This window comes from Chiloscyllium plagiosum, chromosome 13 (assembly GCF_004010195.1).
Source record: "Chiloscyllium plagiosum isolate BGI_BamShark_2017 chromosome 13, ASM401019v2, whole genome shotgun sequence".
NCBI lineage: Eukaryota > Metazoa > Chordata > Chondrichthyes > Orectolobiformes > Hemiscylliidae > Chiloscyllium > Chiloscyllium plagiosum.
In genome coordinates, this window is record NC_057722.1 from 8,586,436 (window position 1) to 8,609,579 (window position 23,144).

Genomic DNA, 23,144 nt, shown 5'->3' on the forward strand with positions numbered 1-23,144 from the left:
CGGGCCACCCTGCCCCCAAACCCATCTAACACCATCCCCCAACCCCGGCCAACACCTTCCCCCCACCCCTCTCCAGGGCAGCCAGACTGTACACCAACAAGACTGCTGCTGCAGCTGCTTTTGTGGGGTAAGTCTCCAAATAGCGCGCGCACACACACACTTTTTTACTGCAATTTTTTGACAGGTTCCACCTTTGCCCTGTACGGGACAATGTTGGAGAGATTATATGGCGAAGGGGAGGTTTAGGGTACACCCCTGTGTAGAACTCCAGGGAAAGTGTGGGGGGAGACAGTGGGCGGGTGGACGATCATTTGGAGACGTGTCTGTTTAATCACAAGAAAACAAAAGACACAATCAGTGTTGAAAACACGTCTTTGATGTAATGTTTCCATCGGGACCTCGAGATCTGCTTTGGATAATCCGATTTTCGCATAATTGGTATTCGGATAATCGAGGTTCCTCTGTATATCCGGTATACTGATGACATTTTCTTCCTCTGGGCCCAGGGCAAGGAGTCACTGAAACAACTGCACAGGGAAACAAGTTTCGTCCCACCATCAAACTCACCATGGACTACTCTTTAGAATCTGTCTCATGCTTGGGCACATGCATCTCCATCAAGGATGGGCACCCTACGCAATTAGGGATAGGAAGTGAGTGCTGGCCTAGCTACCAAAACTCAAATCCTCTGAACAAATATCAAAAAAATCTGACGCAAACAGCCCCAATAGCGAGGCACTAAAACTAGGTGAAGTCATTTTCACAATCAGTCGTCTAAGTGTAGGTGATTGCTCAGCTGACAGTGCGTCTGTAAAATCATGGTGCTGTCTATGAGGTGCAACCTCTGCCATAATACAAGGACATTACCCATTGGTTTGGGTCCCTGTTAAATACCTAGTAAATACTTAGTTGTCGAAGCGTTCGTTTGCACAAGTGTAGTAAAAAAGCATGGGCACATTCCTCGATTTAATCTGCTCCATGATGTCGGGGAACATGGTGTACACATCACTGGAAAAGAGGCAGTTGAAGGGTCCATACATCCAAGGTGTTTTATTAGCTTTGGTGCACTTCAGGCCAGCCCAAGGCTGTAAAAAATGTTCTGCATAAATCTAAGTTCTTTAGAGCCGTTTATGATCTGAAAAGGGTTAACAGCATAATGCAAGCTGACACACAAACCTCAGCCAAATGATTTGAAAGGCTCGTAATATCTGTTCATAAAAGCTCAAACCAAAATCAAAGAGAAATTTTTTAAAAAGCGTGACCATCAGTGGCTTTATGACAGTAGTTCTCTCTGCTTTCACTCACTGTCTGCGTCTTTAAAGATGTTGTAAAGTCAGTGAAGAGGCTGACTGCCCTATAAACCTGCACGATGGCCCATATTTATTAACGACATAACTTTCTCATAAAGTGTAGCACATGAAGAAGTTGTTTCACCGATGCAACACAGATAGCATGTTCAATCAGTCTCTTGGTCGGGCCTCTTTCTCTAAACACATACATCTAATACAATACCTCATCACATGATTACAATGTTCAGAACTGCCCCTTATTTGTAATTTACATGAATTGAATATCATGCCAGATGAGCATGATATTGGCCCAGTATGTGTAATATTGGACTGGGCAAGGGTGATACTGGAACAGGCAAACAGGATATAGGATTGTGGGAGAGTGATATTGGAACAGGTGAATGTGATATTGGACTGGCTAACTGTGATTTCCTTTTTTATTCACTCATACAAGGTAGGCATCCCTGGTTGGCCCAGCATTTATTGTCCATCACTGGTTGCCAGATATTTGACCTAATATGTACAATGTGATGGTTGCGTTCCTATGCAGCCCCGTGTTACAGAAAAGTCACGGTTTAAAAACAGTGCTGAAGTATTGGTGATTAATTGCATTACAGCAAACACACGGTTTAAACATTTGTGCTTGAGAAACAGTGCCCCAATTCGTCAATTGCGTTACAGCAAATTTGTGCGAATGTAACACACGTTATAAGCAGAACAACCTGTACAAAATCGAACTGTTTGAGTGTGCTATTGAGCATGACAATGCGCCGAATGACTGAGAGTATGATGTTGAATCTCGTGATGGTGACTTTAGACACCGTCAGTGTGGCATGGGGCCATATGAGTATGTAACTGGGGTACGTGAGTGTGATATTGGAATAGAGTCAAAAAGAGTGGTGCTGGAAAAGCACAGCAGGTGCTTTCCAGGTGAAGGTCATAGGCGCGAAATGTCAACTATCCTGCTCTTCGGATGCTGCCTGCCCGGCAGTGTTTTTCCAGCAGCACACTTTTTGACTCCTGAATCTCCAGCATCTGCCATCCTCACAATCACCTCTGTGATTTTGGAGGAGCTGAGTCAGAGATTGGACGATATGAGTGCGATATTGGACTCTAAGTGCGATACTGAACTGTGTGGGTGGGATATAGGAGTGGGTGAGTGTGATAATGGAGTAAGCGAATGTGGTGTTGGAGTAGGTGAGTGTGATGGAGTAGGTTAGTGTGATGTTGGAGTAGGTGAGTGTGATATCGGAGTAGGTGAGTGCGGTTTTGGAGTAGGTGAGTGTGGTGTTGGAGTTGGTGTGTGATATTGGAGTAGGTGAGTGTGGTGTTGGAGTAGGTGAGTGTGATATTGGAGTAGGTGAGTGTGGTGTTGGAGTAGGTGAGTGTGATATTGGAGTAGGTAGGTGTGATATTGGAGTAGGTAGGTGTGATATTGAAGTAGGTGAGTGTGATATTGGAGTAGGTAGGTGTGATATTGGAGTAGGTGAGTGTGATGTTGGAGTAGGTGAGTGTGGTGTTGGAGTAGGTGAGTGTGGTGTTGGAGTAGGTGAGTGTGGTGTTGGAGTAGGTGAGTGTGGTGTTGGAGTAGGTGAGTGTGGTGTTGGAGTAGGTGAGTGTGGTGTTGGAGTAGGTGAGTGTGGTGTTGGAGTAGGTGAGTGTGGTGTTGGAGTAGGTGAGTGTGGTGTTGGAGTAGGTGAGTGTGGTGTTGGAGTAGGTGAGTGTGGTGTTGGAGTAGGTGAGTGTGGTGTTGGAGTAGGTGAGTGTGGTGTTGGAGTAGGTGAGTGTGGTGTTGGAGTAGGTGAGTGTGGTGTTGGAGTAGGTGAGTGTGGTGTTGGAGTAGGTGAGTGTGGTGTTGGAGTAGGTGAGTGTGGTGTTGGAGTAGGTGAGTGTGGTGTTGGAGTAGGTGAGTGTGGTGTTGGAGTAGGTGAGTGTGGTGTTGGAGTAGGTGAGTGTGGTGTTGGAGTAGGTGAGTGTGGTGTTGGAGTAGGTGAGTGTGGTGTTGGAGTAGGTGAGTGTGGTGTTGGAGTAGGTGAGTGTGGTGTTGGAGTAGGTGAGTGTGGTGTTGGAGTAGGTGAGTGTGGTGTTGGAGTAGGTGAGTGTGGTGTTGGAGTAGGTGAGTGTGGTGTTGGAGTAGGTGAGTGTGGTGTTGGAGTAGGTGAGTGTGGTGTTGGAGTAGGTGAGTGTGGTGTTGGAGTAGGTGAGTGTGGTGTTGGAGTAGGTGAGTGTGGTGTTGGAGTAGGTGAGTGTGGTGTTGGAGTAGGTGAGTGTGGTGTTGGAGTAGGTGAGTGTGGTGTTGGAGTAGGTGAGTGTGGTGTTGGAGTAGGTGAGTGTGGTGTTGGAGTAGGTGAGTGTGGTGTTGGAGTAGGTGAGTGTGGTGTTGGAGTAGGTGAGTGTGGTGTTGGAGTAGGTGAGTGTGGTGTTGGAGTAGGTGAGTGTGGTGTTGGAGTAGGTGAGTGTGGTGTTGGAGTAGGTGAGTGTGGTGTTGGAGTAGGTGAGTGTGGTGTTGGAGTAGGTGAGTGTGGTGTTGGAGTAGGTGAGTGTGGTGTTGGAGTAGGTGAGTGTGGTGTTGGAGTAGGTGAGTGTGGTGTTGGAGTAGGTGAGTGTGGTGTTGGAGTAGGTGAGTGTGGTGTTGGAGTAGGTGAGTGTGGTGTTGGAGTAGGTGAGTGTGGTGTTGGAGTAGGTGAGTGTGGTGTTGGAGTAGGTGAGTGTGGTGTTGGAGTAGGTGAGTGTGGTGTTGGAGTAGGTGAGTGTGGTGTTGGAGTAGGTGAGTGTGGTGTTGGAGTAGGTGAGTGTGGTGTTGGAGTAGGTGAGTGTGGTGTTGGAGTAGGTGAGTGTGGTGTTGGAGTAGGTGAGTGTGGTGTTGGAGTAGGTGAGTGTGGTGTTGGAGTAGGTGAGTGTGGTGTTGGAGTAGGTGAGTGTGGTGTTGGAGTAGGTGAGTGTGGTGTTGGAGTAGGTGAGTGTGGTGTTGGAGTAGGTGAGTGTGGTGTTGGAGTAGGTGAGTGTGGTGTTGGAGTAGGTGAGTGTGGTGTTGGAGTAGGTGAGTGTGGTGTTGGAGTAGGTGAGTGTGGTGTTGGAGTAGGTGAGTGTGGTGTTGGAGTAGGTGAGTGTGGTGTTGGAGTAGGTGAGTGTGGTGTTGGAGTAGGTGAGTGTGGTGTTGGAGTAGGTGAGTGTGGTGTTGGAGTAGGTGAGTGTGGTGTTGGAGTAGGTGAGTGTGGTGTTGGAGTAGGTGAGTGTGGTGTTGGAGTAGGTGAGTGTGGTGTTGGAGTAGGTGAGTGTGGTGTTGGAGTAGGTGAGTGTGGTGTTGGAGTAGGTGAGTGTGGTGTTGGAGTAGGTGAGTGTGGTGTTGGAGTAGGTGAGTGTGGTGTTGGAGTAGGTGAGTGTGGTGTTGGAGTAGGTGAGTGTGGTGTTGGAGTAGGTGAGTGTGGTGTTGGAGTAGGTGAGTGTGGTGTTGGAGTAGGTGAGTGTGGTGTTGGAGTAGGTGAGTGTGGTGTTGGAGTAGGTGAGTGTGGTGTTGGAGTAGGTGAGTGTGGTGTTGGAGTAGGTGAGTGTGGTGTTGGAGTAGGTGAGTGTGGTGTTGGAGTAGGTGAGTGTGGTGTTGGAGTAGGTGAGTGTGGTGTTGGAGTAGGTGAGTGTGGTGTTGGAGTAGGTGAGTGTGGTGTTGGAGTAGGTGAGTGTGGTGTTGGAGTAGGTGAGTGTGGTGTTGGAGTAGGTGAGTGTGGTGTTGGAGTAGGTGAGTGTGGTGTTGGAGTAGGTGAGTGTGGTGTTGGAGTAGGTGAGTGTGGTGTTGGAGTAGGTGAGTGTGGTGTTGGAGTAGGTGAGTGTGGTGTTGGAGTAGGTGAGTGTGGTGTTGGAGTAGGTGAGTGTGGTGTTGGAGTAGGTGAGTGTGGTGTTGGAGTAGGTGAGTGTGGTGTTGGAGTAGGTGAGTGTGGTGTTGGAGTAGGTGAGTGTGGTGTTGGAGTAGGTGAGTGTGGTGTTGGAGTAGGTGAGTGTGGTGTTGGAGTAGGTGAGTGTGGTGTTGGAGTAGGTGAGTGTGGTGTTGGAGTAGGTGAGTGTGGTGTTGGAGTAGGTGAGTGTGGTGTTGGAGTAGGTGAGTGTGGTGTTGGAGTAGGTGAGTGTGGTGTTGGAGTAGGTGAGTGTGGTGTTGGAGTAGGTGAGTGTGGTGTTGGAGTAGGTGAGTGTGGTGTTGGAGTAGGTGAGTGTGGTGTTGGAGTAGGTGAGTGTGGTGTTGGAGTAGGTGAGTGTGGTGTTGGAGTAGGTGAGTGTGGTGTTGGAGTAGGTGAGTGTGGTGTTGGAGTAGGTGAGTGTGGTGTTGGAGTAGGTGAGTGTGGTGTTGGAGTAGGTGAGTGTGGTGTTGGAGTAGGTGAGTGTGGTGTTGGAGTAGGTGAGTGTGGTGTTGGAGTAGGTGAGTGTGGTGTTGGAGTAGGTGAGTGTGGTGTTGGAGTAGGTGAGTGTGGTGTTGGAGTAGGTGAGTGTGGTGTTGGAGTAGGTGAGTGTGGTGTTGGAGTAGGTGAGTGTGGTGTTGGAGTAGGTGAGTGTGGTGTTGGAGTAGGTGAGTGTGGTGTTGGAGTAGGTGAGTGTGGTGTTGGAGTAGGTGAGTGTGGTGTTGGAGTAGGTGAGTGTGGTGTTGGAGTAGGTGAGTGTGGTGTTGGAGTAGGTGAGTGTGGTGTTGGAGTAGGTGAGTGTGGTGTTGGAGTAGGTGAGTGTGGTGTTGGAGTAGGTGAGTGTGGTGTTGGAGTAGGTGAGTGTGGTGTTGGAGTAGGTGAGTGTGGTGTTGGAGTAGGTGAGTGTGGTGTTGGAGTAGGTGAGTGTGGTGTTGGAGTAGGTGAGTGTGGTGTTGGAGTAGGTGAGTGTGGTGTTGGAGTAGGTGAGTGTGGTGTTGGAGTAGGTGAGTGTGGTGTTGGAGTAGGTGAGTGTGGTGTTGGAGTAGGTGAGTGTGGTGTTGGAGTAGGTGAGTGTGGTGTTGGAGTAGGTGAGTGTGGTGTTGGAGTAGGTGAGTGTGGTGTTGGAGTAGGTGAGTGTGGTGTTGGAGTAGGTGAGTGTGGTGTTGGAGTAGGTGAGTGTGGTGTTGGAGTAGGTGAGTGTGGTGTTGGAGTAGGTGAGTGTGGTGTTGGAGTAGGTGAGTGTGGTGTTGGAGTAGGTGAGTGTGGTGTTGGAGTAGGTGAGTGTGGTGTTGGAGTAGGTGAGTGTGGTGTTGGAGTAGGTGAGTGAGTAGGTTGATGTGGTATTCGAATAGGTGGGTGTGATATTGGAGTAGGTTGATGTGGTGTTGGAGTAGGTGGGTGTGATATTGGAGTGGGTGGGTGTGATATTGGAGTAGGTGGATGTGGTGTTGGAGTAGGTGGGTGTGATATTGGAGTGGGTGGGTGTGATATTGGAGTAGGTGGATGTGGTGTTGGAGTAGGTGGGTGTGATATTGGAGTGGGTGGGTGTGATATTGGAGTAGGTGGATGTGGTGTTGGAGTAGGTGGGTGTGATATTGGAGTGGGTGGGTGTGATATTGGAGTAGGTGGATGTGGTGTTGGAGTAGGTGGGTGTGATATTGGAGTGGGTGGGTGTGATATTGGAGTAGGTGGATGTGGTGTTGGAGTAGGTGGGTATGATATTGGAGTAGGTTGATGTGGTGTTGGAGTAGGTGGGTGTGATATTGGAGTAGGTTGATGTGGTGTTGGAGTAGGTGGGTGTGATATTGGAGTAGGTGAGCGTGCTGTGAAAGGTTGAAAGTTGAGCAAGTCTCAACATAGATGGATTAGCTGAATGGTCTAAAATGTTGTCACATCATACCAGCCTACCTTTATAAAGCACTAAAAGTTTTGGCAGGATAAGATCTGTTTAGCATTATTCCACATGCAGAGTAGTGGTGACCCAGATTTATTTGGCACTAACCACTGTTCAACAAGGGAGCATCTCTGATCCAAGTCAGACTATCAATGGAACAAGGAAAAGAGGAGCAATGTTTAACATATTCTTTACAGCAACTATTCTGAAGGTGCTGGTTAATGCTGGGGCTATTGGTCCTCTGCCACCGCACTCATATGTGACCCTGCCTAATGTGAGCAGCTATTCAACTGTGACAGTCAACACTTCTACCTCTGTGTATTTACAATTCCAGCAGGGGTCACTGGATGGCAGGCAAGGTAACGAACCGGAAGTGGTTTCCTTTTTCCCAGCTAGGGACACCAACAGCTATAACAGCAAGATCCCATAACGTTGCTGAGAGATAAGCTAAATCATTAGAGAGCAGGGAGGGTCAAGAGCTATTCAGCAGTATTAATCATTGAAATATTAATAAAAATGCTCAGTTCATTTGCAAAGATGACATGACTTTCAACGCCTTGCAGGGTAATACATTAGTTCTGAAGGGCTCCCACTTGAACCTTGAAAGGACTTCTATCAGTGCAGCTACAAAGTGCAAACCTGCTAATTAAAGTTTGCAATGAGCCTGCAGAATGGCAGCGATGAAAAGGCCATTTTATTAGCACCACTGTACTTCCACAGTTGGATGTGAAATGACTGTATCAATACAGGTAATAAGTCCCAGCTATTTTGCTGAGCAGAATTTTTGAGCGTTCATTAACTGGATTCAATTAATTAACAAAACTCAGCAGTTATAGAGCAAAAACCATTTTACATCTCAGTTTATGGCCATGGGCATTATTTTAAAGAGGGAGCCTCACCGCTCTGCTAAACATACCAGTTAAAAGCAATCAGGACTAGCCACCATATGACCAGGGACCTTAACTTCTTTTCCTTGTTTCATCGACTTGGCTTATTATAAAAGCTGTGAATCATACATCCTTCTATTATCTCACCCATGCTGCTATCTTTCAATTATCTGTAAGGTAAGTGTCAGGATGTATTTCCACCATGGGAGCATCCTGGGTTTATACAACGGACTGACACACTGTCCAGGCTTCTGTCAGACCACTGACCTCTTTGCTGAGACGTACGGGAGTCTCGTATCTTGAAGTTGAGCCCTAAAACGTCCCCCCCACCTATTCACTCATTCCCTCACCCTCACTCCTCCAGAACAGTAATGGACTTGAAGAGAGGAGTGGAGAAAGTTATGAGAAGATTCTACTGAGGTGTTCAAAATAAGGTGTTCAAAATAAGGAGCAGTTTTGGCAGAGAAATTAAGATGAAACTGTTCCCACTACTGAGAGGATTGGTAACCAGAGGAGACATTGAAAATAGGAGAAGGAGAATGGGAGATGAGATGAAGACTTTTTTTTTGCAACCAGCAAGTTAAAATCTTGCGTATCTTAGCTGATAGGGTGGTCAAGGTTAATTAGCAACTGGTTTCAAAAGCGAATTATCAACAAGAACAGACATCAGTTAATTAAACTCAACTGTCTGTCTGTGTGCGCGCATATGCGCAACAGGCTTCAGCTATCTGAGGATTAGCACATTTGATGACAAAAACAGCACCAACTTCATCATCACAATACCCCCCTGCATGAGTTAAATTATGGATAATGTACATTGGACATGTCTAATCCTTGGAGGAGCATCACTAGTGATGACTCCATAAAATCCTGTAAACTCTGTGCAGGATAAGCTGTCCACCAGTGCCTCTCTCAGACCAGCACCAAGGCATTGGGTAAGGTCAAACAACACTCTGTCTGCCTGGCCGACACTACACTCCAGAACAAACTCTCTACTCTGTGCTTCATCGTGCCACGTGGATACCAATTGGGTAGAACAGATACTTCAAGGACATCCTCAAAGCCACCCCTGTCTAACTGTGGGAACTCCTTGGCCAAGATCACTGAGGCCCATGAAGAATTTCCACAAAGGATCGACCATTTCCCAAAGGGTCAGATGGACACAAAGTGCAGATAATGGAAGGAGCATGTGAAAGCCTGAGCACACCGCCCGCCCCATCTCTGGCAGTGTGTGGGGATCCAGCATTGGGCTGTTTTGCCATAACTCCGAAGTGGAAGAAAGTCATCCTTGCTCCCGAGGCACTGCCTCAGAAGAGGAAAGGCAGACACAATAGGCTGAATGGCCTCCTTTTGTTCTGTATTCTTCCAGGATTCATAGAATAGAATCCCTACAATGCAGAAAGAGGTCTTTCAACCCATCACGTCTACCCTGACCTTGCAAAGATCAACTTACCCCTATCCCCAAAACGCCACATTTCCCATGGCTAACCCACCTCGCCTGCATATCCCTGGAACTATAGCATGGCCAATCCACCTAACCTACACATTTTTGGATTGTGGGAGGAAACCAGAGCACCCAAAGGAAACACACGCAGACACAGGGAGACAGACAGTCACCCCAAGGGTGGAATTGAACCCAGGTCCCCAGCACTGTCAGGCAGCAGTGATAACCACTGAGCCACCACGTCACCCATTCAAAATTCAGTGAAGTAAACAGCTAAACTTCACTCGGAAGGAGACCAGTCTTCACTCAGTTCCAGGAAGCAGGCAGTGTCCCTGGAAACAGATTAAGTCTCACTGACTGATCAAGAATGGCCTAAAATGGCTGGATTGCTTTAACATCGTGAGGTGAATTCCACAGAACCATGCTGCTCAGAACTGAGGCCATTTGGCCCACCATGCCTGTGTTGGCTGATTGAAAGAAGTCTACAATTAGTTTCACATGTCTGCTTTCCTTAAAGCATGAGAAAATTCCTCCATTTCAAGTATTGATCCAATATTCTTTGGAAAGCTTCCATGACCTGCTTCCAATATCCTTTTGGTTGCACAAGCCATAGCATGTCAACAGATGACTTTGTGTTCAAAGCAAATAACCTGACTTTCGCGAACATGTTTTCAGAAGGGAACTGGAAGTGTACTTGAGAGAATAGGGAACAGAACAATGCATTGAAAGGCTGACGTAATAGATGGAATCTGAAATTTAGGATTTAAATACGTTTGGAAAAGGCAAGGACTGCATAGGCACAGTCAGCACAAAACCACCCTGACTGTGAGGCCAAGGAGGAAGAGGAGTGTCAAGCCTTGTGAAAACCTTCAATGCCAGGCTGCATGCCAGTTATCCCCCCCCACTCACCTCTCGCCCAGCAGGCACTATCCAACTGGCCAGCTGACCGTTACAGTCAGTCACTAGCACACTGCAGGGAAGTGTTTGGCAACTGGTCCTAGCTTAGCCAGAGAAAAGTTAGGCACAACCATGGAATGGTATCCAGTAAGGGCAAGTTTGCCAGATCTTCATTTCCAATGCCCACCACAGCCACATTTTAAAAGCTGGTACTTGCCACGCAGTGCAAATCTTACATCTCTGCAGTGCAACACTCCACACTAATGACTACATGAGATGACGTTTTGGCTTTACGCTGGTGCTTCCATTTGCTACTCAAGTTGCTGGTTGTCTCTTACTATGGTTAATCTAATTTGGATTTCACTCCTGGATGTAACTTTGATGGTTGCAGAGTGGGAAGAGGAAACGTAGGGAATCTCAAATTGCTCCACACTCACGGCCAAAACAATGATCTAGAGACTATGGCAATTTGACTCAACATAAATGAGACAAAATGCAATGCTAAGAATGGAAATAGCAGTTTAAACGTCATGACTGGAAACTCTCAATGAGAGGCAATAATGAACCAACGAAGAAGGAAATCCAGATCACAGTAGCTAGGTCAGGGCCAGAGCCGTTGCTTGGCCTTAATCTCCAACTACAGAGTTTCTGCCACTAACTCAAATCTGCATCGAATGATAGCCATCGTTCAGTTCCACCCCTCAAAGTCAGGAGGCAGTGGGTGCAAAACCCCAGAGATCTGAGGTCACAATAAAGTCTTGGAACGGAGGAGAGCTGCATTGTTGGGGGTGCCAATGTTTCGACAAACCATTCATCCTGTCTGCCCTTGGATGCTAAAAAATAAATTGGGCAGCATTATTTGAAGAGAGGGCGGTTCTGGGGCTCTTCATGTGGACACACTGGTTACAAAGGCCCAACAACGTCTCTTCTTCCTCAGGCAGCTGAAGAAATTTGGCATGATGGCAGATACCCTTACCAACCTTTATAAGTGCGCCATCGAGGGCATTCTGTCTGGATGTATCACTACCTGGTATGGCAACTGTATCAGTCAAGATTGGAGACAGTTACAGAGAGTGGTGAACTTGGTCCGGACAATCGGTGGCACAGTGGTTAGCACTGCTGCCTCGCAGCGCCAGAGACCCGGGTTCAATTCCCGCCTCAGGCGACTGACTGTGTGGAGTTTGCACGTTCTCCCCGTGTCTGCGTGGGTTTCCTCCGGGTGCTCCGGTTTCCTCCCACAGTCCAAAGATGTGCAGGTCAGGTGAATTGGCCATGCTAAATTGCCCGTAGTGTTAGGTAAGGGGTAAATGCAGGGGTATGGGTGGGTTACGCTTCGGCGGGTCGGTGTGGACTTGTTGGGCCGAAGGGCCTGTTTCCACACTGTAAGTAATCTAATCTAATCTAATCTAATCACAAAGGCCAACGCCCCATCGACAGAATCCATCTATCAGGCCCATTGTCAAGGAAAGGCTGCCAGCATTCTCAAAGATCCATCCCACCCTGGCAATGTTTTTCTACAACCTCTACCATTTGGGAGAAGATACAGAAGCCTGAACACACGCACCAGCCGGTTTTGAAACAGTTTCTACCCTCCTGTTGTTAGAATACTGAATGGACTCACAAACTCTTAACATTCACCTGTACCTGGGCTTTTGTTTCTGTCGCTGTTTATCTATTGTTTACTTATCTATGCTACTTAACTATGTGATCTGTCTGTATTACTTGCAAGACAAAGTTTTTCACTGTGCCTCGGTACACGTGACAGTAAATTCAATTCAATTCAATTTGCTACTCTAGCCAACAACTGTCCCTCAAACCACATGGTTCATACACAGATCATTTGTTCATTAGCACAATGCTGTTTGTGAGAGCTTGCTTGAATAAAATTGGCTATTGTTTTTCCCACATTACTACGGAGTCTGTACTTCAAAAGCACTGCAGGGGGTATAGAGATGTCCGGAATTGTGTAATTCAATGCAGAAACAAAGTTTGTTTTCTCTTTCATTGCCTTTCACCATTCTATCTGGATGTATCACGGCTCGGCACAGCAACTGCTCTGCCCAGGACCATTGGAAACCACAGAGCGTTGTGAACACAGGCCAGTCCATCACACAAACTAACCTTCCATCCACTGACTCCATCTATTCTTCCCGCTGCCTGCGGAAGGCAGCCAACATCATCAAAGACCCCTCCCACCCGGGTTATAATCTCTTCTAACCTCTTTCGTCAGACAAAAAGATACAACAGATTAAACACATGTACCAACAGGTTCAAGAACAGCTTCTTCCCCGCTGTTATTAAACTTTTGAATGGACCTCTCAAATATTAAATTTAATGCTGATCTCGCCCTTTTCTCTACACCTTCTCTAAAGCCGTAACTATGTATTCATTGCTCTGTTCTGTCACTCTAATGCACTTTGCGTGCTATGATCGGCCCATCCGGAGGGCTAAACAAAACTATTCACCGTACCTAGGTACATGTGACAAATCAAATCTCAAAAAACAATCCATGAAAGCAGTGGAAAAATAATGGGTAGGAAGGCAACAGAGACTCTGCACATCAGTGTTTGCATGCACTGGGCAGAGATGATCACGGAGTGGTATTACTGGCAAGTTTAGCAATTATTGTCCATCACTAGTTGCCCTAAGGTTAATACAAGTGGATAGTGAAGCATCAGCCACATTGACTTGCAATGCAATCACATTTAGCCCAGAGCTGGTAAGAATGACAGGTTCCCATCCTTAATTAGGGACCAAGTTGGGTTTCTGTAACAATTTGACAGTTTCATGCTCAATTTTGTTGGCAAAGGCTCTCGATTTCTAGGTTTTAATTGAAAACTGCATTTACATTCTGAAAACTGCTTGGATGGCACTTGAACTCTCATTCTCTGGGTTACTAATCCTAGCAGCAGAGCTGGTTCACAAGGATGAGACTAAAGATTTATTGTCTCGAAATGCATTTTATATGATGATGTCCTCACAAATCTACATCCATTTTAGCAATTCCCCTGCTGATGGACATCCATTTGCAACTGTTCTTAAATACGGCCCTGTCTTAATGGAGAAGTCATGTACTTAAGCAGTGTAATGTCAGAAACTAATACACAGATTCTCATTTTATCTCACTCTAGCCACTCAAAAAACTAAGCTGGGCTCTGTGCTTGCACATAAATTATATCAGTAACAGATGAGTCCCTTCGGAGAATGGAATTAGAAAACAGAAGAACAATTACCAAGCACAATTCATCGCCCGGTGTTAACTAATGCGCCAGGGAGTGTCGCCAATGTTTTAACCACCATCCAACTGCCTAGAGAAGCTTTCAAAAAAAATTAATAGATTATGAAATGTTTTATCATGTGCCTATTAACAGGCGACCATTTCAGGATGTCTGCCTCATTTGATCATTTACCCATTTGAAAGGACTTGACTCTGAATGGCAGAATAGTTAACCAGCCCCAAATGCACTCTCTACACCCTGCCACCTTTTCTTTTCGCCTTTAAGTCCCTCATTCAAACCTCCCACTTTGACTAATCTTTAATTCTTCTGACCTGATACCTCCGATATGGCTCATATTTTATCAAATAATGCTCCTGGGAAGCGCCCTCAGTGTGTGCTATTACTTTTAAGTTGATATACAAAAACAAGTTGTTGTTTGATGGATAGCCATGTTCTGTATGGCTTGCCCAGCTCCCACCATATTCCCTTTCCCTCAAACCTATTCCTTTCGCTTCTGACTCACCCGGTCTCCTCAGTTACCAGCTCTCACAGTTATCCACTCAGAGACCATTGTCCCTCGCTTGTGAGTCACTGCAACTTTCCACCACCACTTGACTTTGATCTGTATGCACATCTACCTGTATTGACACAATTCTATAGGCACCAGCCCATCTCTCTGGCACCTTGCCCAAGTAGCAATTTTAAAGAGTACCGGCCTGTATTTTATTTTTGTGTAGTATCTTAGGAGCAGGCCATTCAGCCCTTTGAGCCTGCTCCACCATTCAAATGATCAGAGTTGATCCTCTGAACCAAGACCATACTCCTGCTTTCTCCCTATAATCTTTGATGCCTTTAATGTCTAAAACATTTTTGAATATATCCCTGTGACAAAAAGCCAGAATGGTGATGGAATGCTACTGAATGTCCACGGGCCATGGTCAGACTCTCTCTTGTTGGTACATTGTTTAGTACCTGTGTGGTGTGAACACTGCTTACCATTTGTCAGCTCAACCCTGATATTGTCCAAAGTCTTGCTGTGCTGGGGCATGAACTGCTTCAGTATCAGGAGTCATGATGGCACTGAACATTGTGCAATCATCAGCACACTTCCCCAATTCTAGCCTTAATGACAGAGGATAGCTCATTGATAAAGCAGCTGAAAAGATTTGGGTGTAGGACATTTGTCCTGAGAAACTCAAAAGGGCCTTTGTGATGCTGCCGTAGTAGTGTCCCTACATCTGAGCCAGGAGACCTGGGTTGAAATCCAACCTGCTTCAGAAGTTTTAAACAGGTTGATGAGAAAATATCTACCCCGAAGGAACACCTGCAAGTGATGCAAGATCCCACTTGGAGCAATGTGGTAAGATCAGGTCATGTGATACCAGTTGAAGATAAACACTGGTCACGCTTTCTCTGCTCTTCATTGAGATGATGCCACTAATCACTAATATCAATATCTCAGACAAAACGTAGATGGGGCTACGTGTGCAACACAAGCCCTTTCAGGCCAGAATGAGCCTATTACCTGGTCAATCTCAAGTTGTCAGGATTGAAACCCACAACTTTCTGACTCAGAGGGATGAATGTGGCTGTTCTTGTGCCATTGAGTAAACTGGCATCATATTATCCTTTACAGAATCTCCATCTTACCAAAGCTTGTTCTAAATTAAACAATGCAATCCTCAGTCAAAGCTATTAGCAGCTCTCGAAGCCATCACTGGCCCACAAAGAGGGTGGGTTGGTGGGGGGCATGGACCTAAAGAGGGAGTCACAGAGGGAATGGTCTCTGCGGAACACAGATAGGGGTGGGGAGGGCAATATATCTCTGTTTGTAGGTCTGTTTGTAGGTGGCAGAAATGGGGGAGAATAATGGCTGTATCAGGAGACTGTTGGGGTGGAACGTGAGGACCAGATATAAAACCTGAGCCCACACCTCCACGACTCACCTCCATCCAAGGCCCCAAAGTATCTTTCCATATCAGACGGAGATTTTCCACTTCATCTACTGCATCCGTTGCTCTCGATGCAGTCTCCTTCACATTGGGGAGTCAGGATGCCAACTCACAGAGCGATGCAGGGAACATCTCTGGGACACACGCACCAGATAACCCACCACCCTGTGGCCAACCACTTCAACTCCCCCTCACACTGCCCCAAGGACATGCAAGTCCTGGGCCTCCTCCACTGCTAAGTCAAAGTCACCCGCCAACTGGAGGAAGAATGCCTCAACTTCCACCTTGGGACCCTACAACCACACGGTATCAACATCAACATCATTAGTTTCTTCATCTCCCAACCCCTCACCTTATCCCAGATCCAATCCACCAACTCGGCACTGCCCTCTTGACCTGTCCTACCTGTCCATCTTCCTTCCCAACTACTTCTTCCCAGCCACACCCCTCTATTTATCTCTCATCTCCCTTCCCCTTCCATATTCCTGATGACGGGTTTATGCCCAAAATGTTGGCTCTCCTGCTCCTCGGTTGCTGCCTGACCTGCTGTCCTTTTCCAGTGCCACACTTTTCCCCTTTGACTCTCTAGCATCTGTAGTCCTCCAAAGAAAGAGGTCCAACTTTCATGGAATCCTAACAGTGTGGAAACAAGTCCACACCAACCCTTAGAAGAGTAACCCCCCCAGACCCATTCCCCTATTACCCTACACTTGCCCCTGACTAATGCACCTAATCTACACATTCCTGAACACGGTGGGAAATTTAGCATGGCCAATTCACCTAAGCTGCACATCTTTGGACAGTGGGAGGATACCCACACAGACATGGGGAGAATGTGCAAACTTCACACACACAATCGCCTGAGGCTGGAATCGAACCTGAATCCCTGGTGCTGTGAGGCAGCAGTGCTAACCACTGAGCCATTGCACCACCCTGATACTTTGGCCTAGTCTGTCTCTCCTGTTCCCTACAGAAACTTCCAGCAATCTCCTTCACAATATTGCCACACATTGTAACCTTCAGCAAAATCTAGCCCTATATTTGCGTTTCAGGTTCTTCGAAGTATTTCCCAGCCTCCACTTTATACCTCCTTCAAATTGAAAGCCCTGTTAAATGGACTTTGCTCTAGCATTTCAATCTAAATATTTATAGTACATCATGATTACATTCATAAAATATACAAATCTCATTCAGTCAGAGTTGTTGACAGGAATCAGCTCTAATTAATTTTTGACCAATGTTTTCTTAAATTTTGAATGCAAGTAAAATGTTTAATCTTATTTTTATTCATTATTTAAAAGGCAACAATGAATAATGCAAATCAATTCAGTCACTGGTTCAATTGAGATGACTTCTGTTTCTCTATTACTAAAAAGGATGGCTTGAAATAACCAAATGAAAAATCCTTTTTCCCACAGATAGAAAGGAGACAAGAGGCTTCACACCATCACCAAGCGATACCTTAACAATTTTTCACTAGTATTGGCAGTTAACAATGACTTGACAGATAGTTTAGAGGGGCAGCAAGGTAGTGCACTGTCCTTCTGGGTTTGAGTGGAGGATCCAGTGGCTGTATCTGAGCTAAATATGGCCCATTGTTCAGTCAGTTCCTCAGTCACAACTCAGAACTGTCTACAATCTGGTCAGGGCTAGAGTTCATCTCCTGGGGGAAGATGGAGCATCTGCAACTGACCTTGGTGTACTTTTAACAGTATCATTGTTCACCTTGGTGACCTTTTAACTCCATAAGGTGCTCTGCATCAATTATTTTGGAGGGTGGGATGCCTTGAGGGGAGATGTAGGGCAGGATTTAATGACGACGATGCGAGTCTTGGCATCAGGCCAAATAGCCAGTGATGGCCCATGTCGTCTCTTATCATGAATGACTGCCACCTCAAGTGCCAATCAGGTACTTCACTGGGCATCAGTGGGACCAGGGACCCTGACAGGTGGCTTCCCATCTGCCAAGAGCCGGCAGCTCATCAGGAACCAGAAGCTTTTCACTGCTCAGCAGCACCACTGGGAAGATGGTGGCTGATGTTGGCAGGGCAGCCACCCACCCGAGGAACCCAGACGACAGGGGAGTGATGGCAAGTGGGGATTCAAGGCATTAGGTCATGGGGTCGTGGCGGGCACGAAGGCATTAGCACAGAGGACATGGGTTGGCTCCTTAATTTATTTTTGACCTCATTGAGCAATTAAAGGGTCTGCTGAGGGAAGGGAAACTTTTAATTTTACTTTAAAAATGGCTTCATCTAGTCTCAAGGGTGAAAGATCATAAAACACTGCATCACTTCCTGTGATGACGTAAGTGTCTCATTGGCAAATTAGATTAGAGTGTCTACAGTAAGGAAACAGGCCATTTGGCCCAACAAGTCTACACCAACCCTCCAAGGAGTAACCACCCAAACCCCTACCTTATATTTACCCCTGACTGATACACCTAACATTACGCACAATTTAGCATGGCCAATCCACCTAACCTGCACATCTTTGGATCGTGGGAGGAAACCCACACAGACATGGGGAAAATGTGCAAACTCCACACAGACACTCGCCCTAAGGCTAGAATTGAACCTAGGTCCCTGGCACTGTGAAGCAGCAGTGCTAACCACTGAGCCACAGTGCCACCCCAAATGACAATGTACGATGGCTCAGTGGTTAGCACTGCTATCTCACAGCACCGGGGACCCGGTTCGATTCCAGCCTTAGGGGACTGTCTATGAGGAGTTTGCACATTCTCCCTGTGTCTGTGTGGGTTTCCTCCCATAGTCCAAAGACGTGCAGGTTTGGTGGATTGGCCATGCTAAATTGCGCAGAGTGTTCAGGGATGTGCAGGCTAGGTGCATGGGTCAGGGGTAAATGTAGAATATGAATCTGAGTGGGATACTCTTCGGAGGTCCAGTGTGGACTTGTGGGGCCAAATGGTCTGTTTCCACACTGTAGGGATTCTACAATTTTATGAATTCCTTATTCCACAGCTCCCACACCCTCCTTCTTAATGTCAGGTCCCTCAGTGAATGCCTTCGAACAGGACACCCCCTCAAGAAGCTTGCAAGCAACCCCAACAAGGTTGTCATGTTGGGAATTCTGATTGGAAAGACCTTTGCCCACCACTGGGTGCTTATTAGCTGTGGTGAATGAGGCCTGTAAGTGGGCATTATATGGCTGAGTCAGACCCGAGACGGGAAAGTGACTGGATCCCCAATCGCCACCTTCCTACCTGATTTAAATGCCTCCCTCACAACCAAGTGTGCCACAGTGGAAGGCATAACATACCCCCCCTATCGGGTCTGGAAGTGGAACAATTCTGCTTGCATATTGTTTCAGACTTTAACTTTGCCAAATCAAGCTGTGGCAGCACGACGAGGTTCCTCAGTCTGTATTTCTGTGCAAAGGCGAGAAACCATCATCTTGAGGATCTGTTTCACTGCTCTGATTCAGCAGTAATAGACATGAACTGTACTTAGAAACAATGTCAGTCAGATAGTGAGCAGATTTTGTATCAGGCCAATTGAATCCAATTTATTGGGAAATGGAGAGAGAGGGATGTTGTCCATTGTAATAATGGACAATGGAAATGAATGCAGAAGGGATTTGGTGCATTGAAATTCTATACAATGGGAGTGAGTATAAAGGGGTTTCGTCCATTAGGAGGTCTATATAATGGCAGTGAGTACAAGGAGCTTGTTCCATTATGACCCGATGCAATGGGAGCAAATACAAAGGAATTTGGTCCATTGCAATCCTATACAAAACTGATAATGGGAAGACTCTTAGTTGAATTGCTGTACTTTTAAAATATTGTTCTTGGGATGTGACTCCTGAAGGACAATAGCGCACCTGTTGTGTTTTATGAAAACCTCAGGAACTTTTGTGGCCAACATTTTTATGATGCCAGTTCTTATACAATCAGGTTTATTCACTCCAGCTTTACCACCTGCGTCACTGCTGCTCTGAGTTCTTGAGTTGAAATTTTAAGATTATATGTGGTTTAGAAACTGGATTGTGTCCAAAACTATGGCCAACGTAAGTGCCTAATGCAATCGGAGGCTTGGCAAATTGGTAACTCAGCATAATGGCGACAGTGCCAGTGAGCCTCCCAGCCTCCACCATCGAGGGGTGTTAGTGGGGGGTGGAGGAGTAAAATTCAATCAGCTGGGATGCTAGCTGAAAGCCTCAGGTGAGTTTGGGAGATGGAGGGAGGTTGTGGCAGCCCGGAGACAGGAACATACAAAGACCAAGATGTGTTTTCCATGTGGAATGCACTGTCCAGCTCAACGTTGGGATAAGCAATTTAGAGTCATAGAGATGTACAGCACGAAAACAGACCTTTGGTCCTACTTAGCCATGCTGACCAGATATCCCAAACCAATGTAGTCCCACCTGCCAGCAACCGGCCCATATCCTTCCAAACCCTTCCTATTCATATACTCATTCAGATGCGTTTTAAACGTTGCAATTGTACCAGCCTCCATCACTTCCTCTGGCAGCTCATTCCATACACGTACCATCCTCTGAATGAAAATGTTGCCCCTCAGGTCTCTTTTGTATCTTTCCCCTCTCACCCTAAACCTATGTCCTCTAGTTCTGGACTCCCTCACCCCAGGGAAGAGATTTTGTCTATTTATCCTATCCATGCCCCACGTGATTTTATAAACCTCTATAAGGTCACCCCTCAGCCTCTGACGCTCCAGGGAAAACAGCCCCATGCCTATCCAACCTCTTCCTATAGCTCAAATTATTTAAACAGAAAAGCTATCTTTTTAGCGGGGTACCTCAGCAATCTCTTTCAAGCCTGTTGGTCACTTGACATATGGGTCACGTGATCGTGAAGGCAGCAAGGCTAACCATCCATCAATAAACTGTATCACACCTAGGCTCCTTTCTCAAAGCTTTCAGCCTTTCTCTCTTCTGAGCATGTTATAGGCACCAAAGGCCTGTGTTGGGAGGTTCCTGTAGACACCTCCCCTGCACTGGAACCTATAAGATAATTGCTATGATCTGCTGCTGTTGCAGTGCGGCAGATTGACCCCCATAAGCATTGTTAAATCTCCTTTACAGTCCAGTCCGCAATCTGCCAAGCGGGAATATGAACCTCCCAGTTGTTAGTTCGGTATCATTTGGTATTTGACGATGAGGAAGGTAGAGTCCATTAAGGTTCTGTACAATAGGGGCAAACAGGAAAGGGCTTAGTCCATTGAGCATTATGTAACATGAATGAACAAGATAATACATGGCTTAGAAAGGGTAGATGCTGGGAAATTGTTTCCGTTAGGTGGGGAGATTAGGAACCATGTGCATAGCCTTAGAATTAGAGGGAGTCAACTTAGAATGGAAATGGGAAGACATTTCTTCAGCCAGAGAGGGGTGGGCCTGTGGAATTCATTGCCACAGAGCGCACTGGAGGCTGGGATGTTAAATGTCTTCAAGGCAGTGATTGATAAATTCTTGATCTTGCAAGGAATTAAGGGCTACGGGGAGAGTGCAGGCAAGTGGAGTTGAAATGCCCATCAGCCATGATTAAATGGTGGAGTGGACACGATGGGCCGAAAGGCCTTACTTCCACTCCTATGTATTTTGGTCTTAACAAGGAGCACTCAATTCTTTACAATGGAAAAGCATTTGATTGGGATGAGAAAATCCTCATAGCTTGCCTTCTGCTGTAGGGTAGTTGCTTTAAATGAACGTTAGGCCCGGTGCCGGCCTCTTTTATTGTCCTGAAATGTTCTTGTTCAATCACAGTACAGTCGGTTAGAGCAGAATGGTTGGAAAGTGTGACCTTGTGTCTGCAATAACTTCACAGCAGATTACCAAACTGGACAAATTACCAATTAGTTATAAACATCAAACCAAGCATTTCTTCAAGGAATGGTGGCTATCAAACAGAATTCCACTTAAAACCCTTGCAGATCTTTTCAGTAAAAGAAATATTTACATATTCATGGTCTTTGGTGCATGAATCATGAGACAGGGACTCATTAATACTGAATGGCCCTGCAGTAATGTATAAAACACAGCTTTGCTTCAGAAGCTGGTTTCACAACTTTTTTCCAGTTTGCTTCTTCAGTGATATTTGTTTTAAGTAAAGAGATGGAAATGGAAATGGAAATCAAGAAAGCTTTACAAAAAGACCTTGACCTTTGAGTGGTTAGGATTTGGAACGGACTGTTCGGCAGAGTGGTGGATACAGATTTAATAGTAGCCTCCAATGGCAATTGGACTGAGGTTGTGTTTGTGATCGTTGGCATCGCTGGGTTGAGTTTCTTCATCCCCCCTCCCCCCACCTTGTCTCAGCCGAATCCCTCCAGCCCGGCACCACCTTCCTGACCTGCAGTCTTCTTCTTGACCTCTCCGCCTCCATCCTACTCCGACCTATCACCCTCACCTTGACCTCTTTCCACCTATCACATTCCCCACGCCCCTCCTCCAAGTCCCTCCTCCCTACCTTTTATCTTCTCCTGCTGAACACTCTCTGCTCATTCCTGAAGAAGGGCCTGTGCCCGAAACGTCGAATCTCCTGTTCCCTGGATGCTGCCTGACCTGCTGTGCTGTTCCAGCAATAAAGTTTCAACTGAGTTCTGTGCAGGCAAGGATGACTCTCAGGTCCTGAATGGTACGATTGTACAACTTAAATAGTCTAATCAGTCATAGGAAGGGAGGTTCAGAATACAAATGGAGGAGGTGAGAGCTGCCTACCTGCCTCTGTCTGTAAAGCAAGGTGGCAAGTACCCTGAGGATTGCTTCTGCCTTGGCAATTTTTAACAGGCAGCTCCTCAGAAATGGATGGAGATGGATAGCGCCCTTGCACAATAGAGGTAAGGCAAGTGCTTGTGCCAATGCTAGTTGGCCCCAGAGCTTTGCTGAAAGGACCACTATAAGCAATGTCATTCAGTCCAGTGGGATGTATCAATTCTTTGAAAGTGCATCAGGATCTATACATCCCTTACATTACAGGCTGCACTTCAATCACAGCGAGATATTAGCGGGGGTGTAACTGTACATGCACAACTGGCAGCCATTGTTAATGTTGGCACCTGCACTGGGAACAAGAAATTCCGACTGGGTAAATACTCTGGCAGTGGGAATTACTCATCTTTGGGGTTGTCTGATTCTGCCCTTGCTAAAGTGCATCCACTGTTCTCCTCCAAATGTTAACCATATTTAAAACAGAATTCACGTCCACACTTTCAGTGCAAGTTTTATTTGAGTCAGCCACACTCCATAAAACTCTCACACCACACTGATTACTCGCTCCCTATATTTATACAACCAATTCACACCCAATTAATTCTTAATTGCTATGTCCATTTCCTCATTCCATTAGCTCTCAGGCATCCCTTCAAATGATATTAGACAATAACACCAGGGTCTGGAACCTTGAGGCTGATTGTAACACTGCTTGGTGGATCCAGCACACGGATAGGGCACCAAACTGCTGGATGTGTGACTGCTTCAGCCATCAGAAAAGCACAGGCAATGTTAAAACAGTTCAGAGCAATGTTGCCCCATGTCCTGACGTCAGCTGATGATTGGTAAGGCTGTGGTCATGTGACAGGCTACCAATTCCCCACACGTTGCCATCTCATGCTGACACGATCTACAGTCAGTCAAGATGCAGGTCTGACATTACTGGAAAAAAAGGTGTCATGTGAATGGGATTACAGTGAGACAATGTC

At 46.4% G+C, this 23,144-nt stretch overlaps 1 protein-coding gene across 4 annotated transcripts in view; it reads right to left on the bottom strand.

Annotated features, from left to right (window-relative positions):
- Window positions 1-23,144, bottom strand: part of LOC122555734 (glypican-5-like) — a 545,068-nt gene that overhangs the window by 162,017 nt on the left and 359,907 nt on the right. The window lies entirely within an intron of this gene.